Genomic DNA, 16,462 nt, shown 5'->3' with positions numbered 1-16,462 from the left:
GTGGTCGTCCGTTGCCTCTCCTTCCTTGCATCTGCATCACCTTTTTTGGTATTATTTCATCACTCATTCGCTTCATGTGCCCAAACCATCTTAGTCGGCTCTTCTCTATTCTATCATTCATTTTTTCCACTCCTATTTCTTCCCGGATTTTCTCATTCCTTATTTTGTCTCTTCTACTCTTCTGTATCATACTCCTCAAGAACTTCATTCTGGCTGCCTGTATTCGACTCTCATCCTTCTTTGTCATTGTCCAAGTTTCTGCTCCATAAGTTGTTATGGGTACGTAATACATTTTGTATATAGTTTCCTTTGCTTTCATTGGCACAACTTTGTCCCATAACATGTTTCTTACGCTATGATAGAAACAGCTTCCAGCTTGAATCCACTTACTAATTTCAGCATCCAGTCGAGCATTCTCCACTAATTCACTCCCTAGATATTTGAACGTCTCCACTACCTCCAGGGGCTTGTCTGCAAGTCTAATCTGACCTTCCTCTTCTTTCTCCCTCTAGTCATAACAAGAATTTTAATCTTTCCTACACTTATTTTCAATCCACACTCTTCGATCTTCCCATTCACCACATCCAACTGTTCTTGAACATTCATATCGTCTTCTCCCCAAATCACATCATCTGCAAATAACAACATGTTCATTTCTTTTCCTCCATGTGCTGCTTTTGCTGTTCTCATGGTGTCATCCATTACTATAGTAAACAGGATTGGCGATAGAACACTTCCCTGTCTCAGCCCACTAGTGATTTTGAACCAACTTGTCCTGCCAACTTGTGTTTGCATGCAACTACAACATTCCTTGTACAATGCCATGATCATTTTTATAAATCGCTGTCCAATTTCCTTTTGCACCAGACTGTCCCAAACTTTAGTCCTGGGGACATTGTCCTATGGCATTTCAATGTCAATGAATGTCATCACCATAAAATTCCCATACTCTCATCGCTTTTCCATTAGTTGTCCCATAATGAAAATGGGCTCTATTGTCGACCTTCCGCTTCTAAAACCAAACTGATTTTCCTGTATCTAATTTTCAACCCTTCAACCTTATCCTACTTTCCATTTCTCCATAAACTAATTGCCTTTCCTGGTGGTCCTTTGAATGACTGTCATTAGTTCTCAATTTCAGCAACTTCTGAAAATACTCTCTCCATTTAGCAACATGGGATATCAGAGTAATTCTCCTGTAGTTCTTCAATACTTTCTTATCGCCTTTCTGGAAAACTGGAATGATTTTTCCATTTTGCCAATCCTCAGGGACCTCCTTATTCTCCCAGACAATCCTTCACAAATCTGGTGTTTACTTGATCTCTCCTTTTGTTTCTTAAGATACCATGCAACAATTCCTTGCTACCCTGCATATTATCTCCTTTCTGTGTGAATAAGGCCCAGCTTTTCCTCCACTACTTTCTTGGCCAAATCCTTTGCCTCCGCATATTTTCTTCTACTTTCTTCAGTCTTAGATGTTTTCCATGTTTTCCATGCCATTTTCTTTTCCTTCACTTTAATCTTTACCCTATCATTCCACCAATGTGTCTCTTTGTCTTTCACATTTCCTGATATTCTACCACATACCTTTTCTGTACATCCAACCAGTGCTTCCTTAAATCTTTTCCATTCATCTTCAACATTCTCCATCTCCGTCCTGGGTACCAAGGGTATTATTTCCCTTTGAAATTCTTCTTGTATGCTTTTCTCCTTCAGCTTCCATACTTTAATTCTTTTCTCTCTTCTTAATGAGGTTTTTTCAATCCCACTTTCAGTTTTCCTATTACAACTCTATGATCTCCACCAAAGGCTTCTTCAGGCATGGCTGTAACATCTAAAAGGTTCTTCCGGTGCTTTTTCTCTATGATTATATAATCAATCATGGTATTCGTTTGTCTGTCTCTCCAACCATACCTTGTAATCTTCCTAAACCAGGTGTTTCCAACAATCATTTGGTTCCTCATGCAAAAATTCACCAAAACTCACCTTCTAGATTTACATTTCCATATCCAAAGGGCCCTACAACATCTTCCTTTCCTTGTCTTTCCCTTCCAACTTGTGCATTTAAATCTCCCATCAATAGCACTTCCTTACCTTCTATCTGTCTCTCCACTTCCTCTAAAAAGTCCTCTAGATGATCATCTACACAACCCGTTTGTGGGGCATATAACTGAAATAGATCTTTCATGCCATTTTCAAACTGGAGTCTCATTCCCCTAGGACCCTGATGTTGATTCCATAAAAAAGTTAAAAACATGCACTTAAAATTTTCAACAATGACTAATAAATGACCTAAAAATTTAAAAAATGTACAATAAAATGGAGAAAATGATCTTATAATAATAAACTCACCAGCATTTCAAAAATGATATCTTAAGCTCAAACTGAAAAGTCAAGCAAAATAGCTTTCTAGCACTTAACAAAAGGTTTATGTTCACTTTAGTCTGAGTTGCACTGCACTACGAATGTCATTCTGATGTTGTCAAATGTAAATGATCTGCGGTTATCAGCCAACAAGTTTCTATAACTCAAAAAGCTGCGTTCAACATAAACTGATGTGGTCGGAGCGTACTTGAAGTGAGGAAGATTGTTTGCTGCTAAATTGTCCTCAATCCCATCCATGCAGTAGTTTTCACCGGAAAGAATGCCTGAGATATTGCATAATGTTTTATACCCGGAGTTTTTGTCCAGCACATTTTTTTCAGTTTTGATGCAATACCCGCAGCAATTTCACCACAATTGTTGCTAAGACTAGTTTCCACCCGGTTGATTAAGAAAATGGAATCAACCATTTCCCTGCCCATTTTCTCCAACGATGTGATTGTTGCTGTCAATAAGGCGAAATTTGATTTTATGAATGCCAAACTACATTCAATGCTCGGTTCAGATAGCATGTCCTGGGCAATTTTTATTGCTGCAGCTTCTTCATCATCAAAACTCTGCACTATTTCCTTCACTAACTTGAGTTTTTTTGCAATGATACATACACATGTTTAACCATGTGACCTAGCATGTTATGATAGGTTGTGGAGGTAATGCAATGTCTGGAGCTTCAGCTCTGAAACGTGCGACTCACGAGGGTGCTTTTAAGAAAACTTTCTTAACATTCGCTACAAGCCTGTCTACACTGGGGTAAAGAGCCCTTACTTCTTCACAAACTCTGTGCAGTCCATGGGCAAGGCACGTAACATGGACCATTTTATAATAGAGTACCTTCAATGAATTAACTGCTCGTACCATATACGGTGCAGCATCAGTTAAAATTAAAAGTACACCATCAAGTTTGATGCCTTCAGGCCACAGGAGAAATATAGCACTATCAAAAAGTTTTCATATAGTATAATAATTGGTTTTTTCTAACACTTCAGTAGTCAATAAAAATATTTCACTTGGTATATGCACTTCTAAAGTTCTGATTACAACGCTGGCTATATAACGCCCCATAGCATCTGAATTTTCATTAAAATTATAATTTTTTAAAAATTTATAACCACCTATTCAATACATTACAATACACTCATTGAATTATATTGGGACATGTTTCGTTTGACATAGCGAACATCATCAGCCATTAACGCAACAAAAACTAGGTCAGGGCCCTGAGCTTAAGATATACAGAATGTTATCATCATATTAAAAATTAACCCTGTCGTAACAAAAAGTGATAATCAACAATCAATACAATAAAAATATTAGACTTGAGGTTGTAACAATATATTTAAGTTAAAAACAAAATTTGTCATGGAGTACATTTACGGTGGCAATCTGTGGAATTAAAAACAATTATGAGGCCACTGAAACATGACAATGGATATTGTGACATAAATATACGTCAATGTGTAAAGCGTGGATTAATATTGTGAGGATGAATTTCCTCTGAATTCAGAAATATGGGTTAAAATAGAGTTGATTGACTTGTCACAAGTCCAAGTTGAACTAGTTAAAGGCACATAACATTGAACAAACTAAATTTGATGTATAACTTGAACTCCAGCAGAAGCAAAATTCATAAGAGAGGTGCAATTTTGCTATCAGAAAAATACCAGTTAAGCTAGTCAAAAAACACACGCTAGCAAATAAAACTAGAAGTTTGTAGCGATGAAACTTGAATGTGGAGAGAGTTTTAGCGATCCTTACAAGACAGAGAGCATATTCTGGTGCAAAATAGAGTTTGAATCTGAAAAGAAAGAAAAGAGGGAATGAAGTTATGTTGAAACCAGAAGAAGAAAATGAAAAGAAAAATTGAAAACGGAAGCTAGTGTTGGCTGCGTGTAGCAGACTGGCTGGTAGCTCTATTACTGCTTCTAGTGTTGTACGTACGTACACGTAAAGGCGGAGAGTGAGGCATGTGAGAAGGAGGGGCGGCCGATTTTTTGGGCGGGTCTGATGATTTTTTTTTTTTTGCTAGTTGTTTTACGTCGCACCGACACAGATAGGTCTAATAATAATACCAATATAATGGTCCGTTATTGGACATTATAAATTTTCCAGCTAACTCATTCTTGGTTGCCTGCATTTTGCCCTCGTGTGCTAAGTTAGGCTCGTCATTTGGGACTTAGCACACCACCCAAGACGCAAGGCTAGTGCATACCGTGGAGGCCACTGCATCATTTGATGGCCAGGCAGGCATCTATTTTTGGAAATGAGACATAGCTCTCATAGTGCATTGGCACTGCTGGTGGCTTCAAATAGCCTATGCAGTGGCCTCCACGGTATGCACTAGCCTTGCGTCTTGGGTGGTGTGCTAAGTCCCAACTGACGAGCCTAACTTAGCACACGAGGGCGAAACGCAGGCAACCAAGAATGAGTTAGCTGAAAAATTTATAATGTCCAATAACGGACCATTATATTGGTCTTATAAATTTACTCATTCAGGACAAATATTTTAGGTTCCCTATGGGAATCAACATCTACATCAACAGATAGGTCTTACGGCAACGATGGGACAGGAAAGGGCTAGGAGTGGGAAGGAAGCGGCCGTGGCCTTAATTGAGGTACAGCCCCAGCATTTACCTGGTGTGAAAATGGAAAACCATCTTCAGGGCTGCTGACAGTGGGGTTTGAACCCACTATCTCCTGAATACTGGACACTGGTCACACTTAAGCGACTGCAGCTATCGACCTCGATGTTTTATTTACCAGAATATTGGAATACATATTGGTAATGTCATAGGATACCATTATGTGATTGTGTTCAAGATGGAATTGTAATTTTTCATAAAACTCAACAGAATTTCTTATATAAGCTGTATTATTGAACTTAAAATGTTTACTGAGAAAATTATGCAAAAATTTAGAAACTTTGTAACAAGGGCTATTCATGCAATTAATAATAGGGCGCATAGGTACGTCTTTTTTAATGGATTCTTGGCAAAGCTTTTGCAGTTGGGAGTTTTGAGTTCAATAGAGTAAAATAATATATTATTATTGGTCCACCTTTTCAATACAAAATGAAAATTACATAGGGACTAGTTTCGACCTAGTAATAGGTCATCATCAGCCTGAAGTAAATTAAAGCGTAAATATCGAAGAAAAACATAAACAATGTAAACACAAGTACAGTCTTTTTAAAGGTACATACCATGTGGGAATTTGAGTAGAGATATATTAAAAATAATAACTCTTCCAATTGACGAAGCACTGAGCGGAAGTTATGTAAAGTTCGGTGCGCCGTATATTATAAAAGACCACTGTGCACTAAATGATGTAATAAAGAAGAAGAGTAGGTTGAATGCTGGCTTCTTCTTAGCTGTTGTATATTCGAAGAAGATTACGTCGTATTTTATAAGGTATTGAAAGACGTCAAAATACATGGATGTTGGAAAGGCTCTTCATTTTTTGGAACAAGGCAATTGTTGCGCGAGGAGGCTTAGGAAACCAGAGAAGCGCTATATTATGTTAAAAAATAGAGATCCTTAAAAAAGTTCCGTGCGTCGTATAAATTGTGGAAATGGAAATCGAAAAAACTTGGTTCTTAAGTGATAATGTTGTTCATTCAGAGATCAATTGAAAATAAAGAATCGTAACATTGTCTTCTCAAGATGTTTATAAAGTAGAATTAATAGACGATGCGAAGTATGATACTAGGAGAAAGCTCTTCTGCTTCTGGAATCTTGAAGGACGATGGATGTTTCACGAGGTGGAATAACATATATGGAGTTAAATAAAGGTGGATAAAAATTCGCAGTTCAATGCGGACCATAAATTTGACTCTGAATAAAAGACAGTAAGATTTTTTTTTTTTATTATTTTTTATTATTAGCTGAAGAGAGAAATGGAGGTAGGTAAGGATCAAAGGAAAATTTATTTGAGGAGGTGAAGGAAGGAAAATAAAGATTCCAGAAGCAGAAGAGCTTTCTCCTAGTATCATACTTCGCATCGTCTATTAATTCTACTTTATAAACATCTTGAGAAGACAATGTTACGATTCTTTATTTTCAATTGATCTCTGAATGAACAACATTATCACTTAAGAACCAAGTTTTTTCGATTTCCATTTCCACAATTTATACGACGCACGGAACTTTTTTAAGGATCTCTATTTTTTAACATAATATAGCGCTTCTCTGGTTTCCTAAGCCTCCTCGCGCAACAATTGCCTTGTTCCAAAAAATGAAGAGCCTTTCCAACATCCATGTATTTTGACGTCTTTCAATACCTTATAAAATACGACGTAATCTTCTTCGAATATACAACAGCTAAGAAGAAGCCAGCATTCAACCAACTCTTCTTCTTTATTACATCATTTAGTGCACAGTGGTCTTTTATAATATACGGCGCACCGAACTTTACATAACTTCCGCTCAGTGCTTCGTCAATTGGAAGAGTTATTATTTTTAATATATCTCTACTCAAATTCCCACATGGTATGTACCTTTAAAAAGACTGTACTTGTGTTTACATTGTTTATGTTTTTCTTCGATATTTACGCTTTAATTTACTTCAGGCTGATGATGACCTATTACTAGGTCGAAACTAGTCCCTATGTAATTTTCATTTTGTATTGAAAAGGTGGACCAATAATAATATATTATTTTACTCTATTGTAATCACAGTTCAATACGGATCTATCATTATGAAACTTATTTCTTTTAGTTTTGAGTTCATTATTATAAATTTCTGATACTCGTGTTGTTGTAATAAGGAAAGTAGATTCTTCAGTGGGTTTTTCAAACTTCGTTGAATCTTAGGGGTGGGATCTTTATTAATAATAGTATATATTAATAGTATTAATAGTATATACGTCAGACCCGCCCAAGCAATCGGCCACCCCTCCTTCTCACATGACTCACTCTCCGCCTTTACGTATACATACGTACAACACTAGAAGCAGTAATAGAGCTACCCGCTAGTCTGCTACACGCAGCCAACGCTAGCTTCCGTTTTCAATTTTTCTTTTCATTTTCTTCTTCTGGTTTCAACATAACTTCATTCCCTCTTTTCTTTCTTTTCAAATTCAAACTCTATTTTGCACCAGAATATGCTCTCTGTCTTATAAGGATCGCTAAAACTCTCTCCACATTCAAGTTTCATCGCTACAAACTTCTAGTTTTATTTGCTAGCGTGTGTTTTTTGACTAGCTTAACTGGTATTTTTCTGATAGCAAGATTGCACCTCTCTTATGAATTTTGCTTCTGCTGGAGTTCAAGTTATACATCAAATTTAGTTTGTTCAATGTTATGTGCCTTTAACTAGTTCAACTTGGACTTGTGACAAGTCAATCAACTCTATTTTAACCCATATTTCTGAATTCAGAGGAAATTCATCCTCACAATATTAATCCACGCTTCACACATTGACGTATATTTATGTCACAATATCCATTGTCATGTTTCAGGGGCCTCATAATTGTTTTTAATTCCACAGATTGCCACCGTAAATGTACTCCATGACAAATTTTGCTTTTAACTTAAATATATTGTTACAACCTCAAGTCTAATGTTTTTATTGTATTGATTGTTGATTATCACTTTTTATTATGACAGGGTTAATTTTTAATATTTTGATAACATTCTGTATATTTTAAGCTCAGGGCCCTGACCTAGTTTTTGTTGCGTTAATGGCTGATGATGTTCACTATGTCGAATGAAACATGACCCAATATTAGACACTTCATTATTATAATTCAATGAGTGTATTGTAATGTATTGAATAGGTGGTTATACATACTGTAAAAGAATTTTATAATTTTAATGTATCATCTTCAATACGGTTTTAATAGGAGATTAAATACATGTAAATCTGAATTTTCGTCGATTGACACCCATATCTTCTTCCCACGAGTTTCAGATATTATTTAGTTTAATGTGTCTTCGTACCACTGTGGTAAATAATTCTTACGTAAAGTTGATACGTCTGGTATTTCTTGATTTGTATGTTTTTCCAAAAATCCACGCAATTTTGGGCTGTTGATTTTATACAGCGGAATGTTTACAGATACAAATTCATCACACATTTATTTACTGAACTGTGAGAACTTGCCGGAAGTGAAGCAACTGAAGGCAGTAAGCGCTGAGTTGCAGGTTTATCTGAAACATGCTGAAGAGCGCGAATGTGTTAATCTCGACTAATATGTTGTGTAACAGTAAATCTTCTTTCAGCAGGTACTTTAGTTCCACACAGTTTGCAGAACAATATGCTTCCATCGGTAGAAAACACGTCACCAAATTCAGATACTAGTTGTTTTAAATGCACTGACACACTCGGTTTTATTTTATTCATTTTGAAAGCAGTAATGAACTAATATCTTTCTATAAACATTAAAAATATGAACATTTAAAAAAATGTTTATGTATGAACATTCTTATTGATTGACTGATAGCAATGATATCCTACGTGATTTTAATTACTTCACTAACAGCTCTATGTTGTACTTAATGTTTTTAACCTCTGTCAACATGATTGTGTGTTTTTCTCTTAGCCATGTTGAACATTGTTATATGTTTTCACACTAGTTTTAAGCCTGTTTGATTTTCTATAATGTAAATATCGAATCTTAGGGTACCATATATTTTAAGGACACCAGGTTCGGGGCCCTGACCTAGCTTTAGGCTAAGATTTATTTCAGCTGATGATGCTTACGACAGTTAAGCGAAACATGTCCCAACTTACAACACCAGTTGTAATGTTTATATCCTAAATATAAGGAAAGATTAGTATTGGAAAGGTGGTGTAAATTATTATTCTTATTTTAATGTTTATAATCTAATGTCCAATACAGTCTACACTGAGATTTATTACTTGTAATTCTAATATCTCTCACCGTGAACTATGCGGAACTGAGACAAAAATATTCACCCCTTCCCCTTTCTACCCCGCCACAGCTGCCCTTGGTCAACAAAGCAGGTAACATTCCATTCCACTAATAACTGGTTTGCGACGAAAACAAGAACATCTGTATACCTCCCCCCACTACCTTCTGCATCCAAGATATATTTTTTACTACTAATAGCAATACTGAAATATTTTAAATTATCTTGTATCAGCTACTAGCTTGTTCTTAACACTGAGAGACCTAACTCCCTCATATAAAGCTGTGATATGACTAAATTGGAAAAAAATGACCTTAAAAGCCTAATTTCTCTAAAATATGACCAAAAAATCTATCAAACTTATGGAAAAATAGCAAAAAATGCAAAAAGATGCAAAATAAAAAAGGCATATTTGAAGACGGGGTGGCCCGGCCGGAGTTTCTATGTACTTCAGTATTGTTTAGACAGCTCAGTAAAAAGAGACATGTCATCAACATCCGGGCCCTACTCATCACCATCATCCTCGCATTTTGTCGATTCCACATATTCTGGATTTCTTTTCGAAGTATGATAGCCACTCCATTTTTTGCTTTCAGAGGAATCTGAATCTCTCCCGTACCCCTCTTCTTGGTCTCACACAGTCCAAGTATGGCTATATCTTTTTCTTTCATGAAGTCAACCAATTCTTCTGTCTTTCCCATCAGTGTCAGGACATTTACTGTCACAATCTTGATGTAGTTTGGTGCTGGTTGCCCACTTCTCACAGTTCCCCCAGCACCCATAGAGCTGCGCATCGCTTTTAACAGGGGACGCCCTAACCTTTTCTGAGGCACCATTCATCCAGAAATTTGTAAAAAAGAACTATTATTTTCTATCAAATAAGTGAGTGAAAAATACCATTGAATTAGTTAGAAAACTAGATGGCTTTGAAATGTAACCTTCCTACTCGATGCATTCTTTTGACATAACAATATGTATCCAAGCATCAATACTAAGAAACTTTTTCCTATAATCCAAAACAATCTAAATAAGTACAGCAACCTCAGTAAACTTGAGATCCATGATTTCATGGAAATCTTAAAACTAGTGGTTAAGAATAATTTCTTCAGTTTCAATAATTGCATATACCAACAGGATGGCTTAGCTATGGGATCACCGGCTTCAGGAATTTTAGCTGGGATATATATTGACCACTTAGAGCATACAGCAATTAACAACAGTGACTTCGTGAACATAAAATTGTGGGCCAAATTTGTGGATGACATACTCGTTATCCTTGATGAAGGAATTACTGATGCAACCACCACTCTTAGCAATCTAAACAACATTGATCCGCAAATTATGTTCAATCTGGAATATGAGACAAACAGAAGAATAAATTTTCTGGATCTCACGTTAAACAGACTTCCTTCATCAATAGAATATGGAATTTACAGAAAACCAACACAGGCAGCCACTACTATCAAGAAAATTTCTTTTCATCCCAAAGCACACAAGAATGCTACCTACAACAGTATGGTGGACAGGGCATTCAGTACACCACTTAATACAGTAAATCTAAATAAAGAATTGAATACAATCCGCTTCATAGCCAAATATAACGGTTACGACAATACATTTATAGAGTGCATTATCAACAAACGAAAATATTGCCTAAATTCATCTCTAACTAGAGAGGAAACTAAACCTGATTATTATTCAACCTTCACATTCAACGAAGATATTTACATTGTTACAAATATTCTGAAGAAACACAACACCAAAATTGCATATCGAACTAACAATAGAAATATGGATATCATATAAAATACCAACTCAATCAACAAGACTAACATTTACCAAAAATCAGGAGTCTACAGATTCCAATGTCAAAACTGTCAATCCTCGTACATTGGTCAAACAGGGAGGAACTTCAAAATCAGACACATGGAACATGTTAATGCTACAAAACATAATAAATACTCGGCAGTTGGCCAGCACAGTCAAGATTCAAAGCATAGCTTCAGTAACATACAACAAGATATAGAGGTGCTCATGAATATGGACAAAGACCCTATTCTTGATGTCGCACAAAATTGCTTCATTCACTTAGACCAGTTCTTCAACTCCAATTCGAATCTGAACGAAATCTCAGAAAAAAACTAACCAAGACCCACCTTAAACCTACCACTCCCCTTTTTCTTCCCCCCCCTCCCATCTGTCTTCTCCCCTCCAGACCTACCACATATAACATTTTATATCTCCTTCTCATAAGACTAACGTCTTTTACCACTGTCTGATTTCATATTCATCAGTGTTAAAAAATTTTTATCACGTATAAATTACATACCAAGTGATTCAAATACGTTCTCGATGCTCTGGTTGACGCATAGCATGTGTGAATGTTTTTAATGACTCTTTACTTTGGAAGCCTGTCGGAGCCTTCAATTAAACAGATGCACAAAGACTACATATTGAAGAACCTTCTCTTAGTCTTTGATTAGAGAGAGACTATATGCATACTTCAATGTGTCACTGCACCAGATTTAATTATTATGCTGTTGCTCTTCTTAATATAGGGTGTGAATGGACGGTTAAAGATTTTTATTGATCATATTTCAATATGTATCCACAATAGTTTTGATTATTATGTCTTTGCTTATATATTTGTGATTCATTTTATGGCTGATGATGACATTTTATGTGTCGAAACCAGTCCCAAGTTGAATAAAAGTTATTAGTAACATCAACACGTAATTAGTATTGAATAGGTGGAACCTAATAGATATCTCATCTCTGAAACCTGCAAATGGCGAGCCGAACATGTCCTCGGACACTCCCAACATTAAAAGCCATATGCCATTTCATTTCATCACACATTGTATTCTGTACTGATCAGTGCGTTCCCAATTCAAAACATTTCAAACGTTCGTATCCTGTCTGGTGTACCAAGTCCATAATATCAGATTTGAAACTAAAAGAAAAATACAGGAAATAGAAGGATTTGTCTGAATATTATCTAAAAAAATATATCCATCTAAGTCTAAAATTAAGTCCAACATCGAAGTAGCGTACGAAGGTTATGTAGCTTTCACAGAGGTCTATATTGTAAAAGAAAACAATAAATTCTGGAATTTTATAAAGAGTAGGAAAGAAGCAAAACTGTTTTTACAAAAATGGTATATAATGGTAATGAGTATTGTAAATCACAGAATATAGCCCAATTGCTTTGTTGACTATTTTCAATCAATATACTCGAACACTATTCCCAAATATAATATTGAAATTACTACTAATACTTCTGAATGTAATTATTTTCTAAATCGTTTGGACATTACTAAAATTACAGAAGATATTGTTGTGGCAGCCATAAAAAACCTTAAGGTAAAGAAGTCAGCAGGGCCTGGTGAACTACCCCCATACATCTTTAAAGCATGTGTAGAGTATGTATGCAAACTGTTAACGGTAAAATATAATCTAATACTTAGGACCAGTACTTTTCCCGCCAAGTGGAAACATACAAAAGTAACGCCAATATTAAAAGCTAGAAACGCAACTCATATTAACAACTATAGACCGGTTGTAGTTTTTTCATCACCAGCAAAGATATTTGAGAGCATATGCATTTCAGTGGGCTTGGCAGACTGATCTGTACTAGCAACAGCTGGCTCGGTGAGGAAAGCAACGGGAAACTACCTCACTCCTCATTTCCCTAGTACGCCTCTTCAGTGACGCCTAGGCTATTTATGACAGCTGTTGGCGGAGCTGCGGAGGATAAAACCAGCCTTCGGGCTGAATACCCAACATACATACAATATACTGTCATATTTTTCAGTATACCAGGTTCATCATCTCCTAAGATTAGCATGGCTTTATGCCAAATAGGTCTATAGAAACCAACCTGATTAATTTTATGCAATCTGTATCTGCCGAACTTGACAAGAAAGGGCAAGTAGACGTTATATATACAGATTTTCAAAAGGCATTTGATAAAGTGGATCATGATATTTTAATAATGAAGTTATCAACGCATAATGTTTCTAACAAGTTCATCCCTCATTCAGGAGTTCCACAAGGTTCAAATTTGGGACCATTATTATTTTTATGCTTGAGGAAGTGGAAAGGACAGTAAATAAACTCCATTGTCATAAGGCAGCAGGAATAGATGAAATTAGACCTGAAATGGTGAAGTATAGTGGGAAGGCAGGGATGAAATGGCTTCATAGAGTAGTAAAATTAGCGTGGAGTGTTGGTAAGGTACCTTCAGATTGGACAAAAGCAGTAATTGCACCTATCTATAAGCAAGGGAACAGGAAGGATTGCAACAACTATCGAGGTATCTCATTGATTAGTATACCAGGCAAAGTATTCGCTGGCTTCTTGGAAGGGAGGGTGCGATCAGTCGTTGAGAGGAAGTTGGATGAAAACCAGTGTGGTTTCAGACCACAGAGAGGCTGTCAGGATCAGATTTTCAGTATGCGCCAGGTAATTGAAAAATGCTACGAGAGGAATAGGCAGTTGTGTTTATGTTTCGTAGATCTAGTGAAAGCATATGAGAGGGTACCGAGGGAAAAGATGTTCGCTATACTGGGGGACTATGGAATTAAAGGTAGATTATTAAAATCAATCAAAGGCATTTATGTTGACAATTGGGCTTCAGTGAGAATTGATGGCAGAATGAGTTCTCGGTTCAGGGTACTTACAGGAGTTAGACAAGGCTGTAATCTTTCACCTTTGCTGTTTGTAGTTTACATGGATCATATGCTGAAAGGTATAAAATGGCAGGGAGGGATTCAGTTAGGTGGAAATGTAGTAAGCAGTTTGGCCTATGCTGACGACTTGGTCTTAATGGCAGACTGTGCCGAAAGCCTGCAGTCTAACATCTTGGAACTTGAAAATAGGTGCAATGAGTATGGTATGAAAATTATCCTCTCGAAGACTAAATTGATGTCAGTATGTAAGAAATTCAACAGAATTGAATGTCAGATTGGTGATACAAAGCTAGAACAGGTCAATAATTTCAAGTATTTAGGTTGTGTGTTTTCCCATGATGGTAATATAGTACGTGAGATTGAATCAAGGTGTAGTAAAGCTAATGCAGTGAGCTCGCAGTTGCGATCAGCAGTATTCTGTAAGAAGGAAGTCAGCTCCCAAACGAAACTATCTTTACATTGGTCTGTTTTCAGACCAACTTTGCTTTACGGGAGCGAAAGCTGGGTGGACTCAGGATATCTTATTCATAAGTTAGAAGTAACAGACATGAAAGTAGCAAGAATGATTGCTGGTACAAACAAGTGGGAACAATGGCAGGAGGGAACTCAGAATGAGGAGATAAAGGCTAATTTAGGAATGAACTCGATGGATGAAGCTGTACGCATAAACTGGCTTCGGTGGTGGGGTCATGTGAGGCGAATGCAGGAGGATAGGTTACCTAGGAGAATAATGAACTCTGTTATGGAGGGTAAGAGAAGTAGAGGGAGACCAAGACGACGATGGTTAGACTCTGTTTCTAACGATTTAAAGATAAGAGGTATAGAATTAAATGAGGCCACAACACTAGTTGCAAATCGAGGATTGTGGCGACGTTTAATAAATTCTCAGAGGCTTGCAGACTGAACGCTGAAAGGCATAACAGTCTATAATGATAATGTATGTATGTATGTATGTATGTATGTATGTATGTATGTATGTATGTATGTATGTATGTATGTATGTATGTATGTATGTATGTATGTATTATTTTTATTGTTTTTGAACGACCTCCCCGAAAGAGTAAAATTTTCCGAGGTTCTATTGTTTAATAATACCAGTAATTTTAAGTCATCGTTCTACTGTTTGCCGATGACTTAAAATTATTTAAATCGATCGAAAGTAATTATGACTGCATGGAACTTCAAAAGGACTTCAACGAACTAAATGAGTGGACCAAAGTTAATAACTTACCATTCAATATTAATAAGTGTAAAACAATGAGTTTCACTCAGCAAAAATCTAGCATCAAGCATCAATACGAAATCGATGGTAAACCACTATGTGTAGTTAGTAACGTATGTGATCTAGGTGTTACATTTACCTGTGAGCTAAATTTTAAAACTCATATTGAAAATAATGTCAGCAAAGCATACAAATGTATGGGATTTGTTATCAGGAATTCCTTAAGCTTTTCTTATAGGACCTTGATAGTATTGTACAATGCTCTTGTAAGATCAAGACTAGAATATGCCTCGATTATTGGGAACCCCTACACAGTGAAATATGTCGATCTAATTGAGAAACTCCAAAAAAAATTCTCAGATATGTTTATTACAAGAGGTATTACGAATTGTATGCCCTAATTCTCAAAGCTGTTGATGCTAGGGAACTATCTCACATGTCAGGGTATATATTTCTTTCATAAAGTAATAAATAACAAAATTGATGGTAGTAAAATCAGAGAAAGAATTGACATTTATGTTCCAAATGTACCAATAGATACCAAAATATACTCTTCATACTGAAAACTAACACAGGCTCACACAAGAACTCCCCTTTGCATGAGATAAATTTCATGTTTGAGCCTGTATTGTCAAAAAGTATTAACTTGTGAAAATCTTTACAACAAATCTTCCATCTTTACAATATCATAATCGTCTTTATTAATAAGACTACATTAAAATATATTGGTGATACATGTTTCATCCCTCTTTCGAGACATCTTCAGTCACACACAAAATCATTTAAAAATATGGTAAGGACACAATAAAACCAGTATATAAAAGGTCTATGAATCTTGTGATGTGGTGTATTGGCATCTTGTCAATCTTGAGCCATAAAATAACAAACATGAATACGATATGAATCACAAGTCCAACTATTGCATGGGTTAAAATATCGCTATATACATGGAATTGCACAGGAGTAATACAACATGAGTGGCTATGTAAAATGAATTAATCATGTAGTTATTATTTATTTATTTATTTATTTATTTATTTGTGTCTTTATTAAGTGGCAAAGTTAGGGCTCTTGGCCCTCTCTTACACTTAACTACATACAATTTTTATTTTTACAGTTATTGAGATAAGTAAGTCCGATAAGGAATAACAATAATACAATTAATTAAGATTACTATTAATGAAAAATTATAGGATAAATAGAGAGTGGATAATAACAAAAAGATATCAACTTAATACCTAAAGAATATATCTACTAACTAGCGTAAAGGAAAACTTATTGTAATATAAGGCTAAAAT

The sequence above is a fragment of the Anabrus simplex genome, chromosome 1, assembly GCF_040414725.1.
Source record: "Anabrus simplex isolate iqAnaSimp1 chromosome 1, ASM4041472v1, whole genome shotgun sequence".
In the NCBI taxonomy this organism is placed as follows: Eukaryota; Metazoa; Arthropoda; class Insecta; order Orthoptera; family Tettigoniidae; genus Anabrus; species Anabrus simplex.
The sequence above is the reverse complement of the archived record's forward strand: the minus strand, read 5'-3'. Positions refer to the sequence as shown.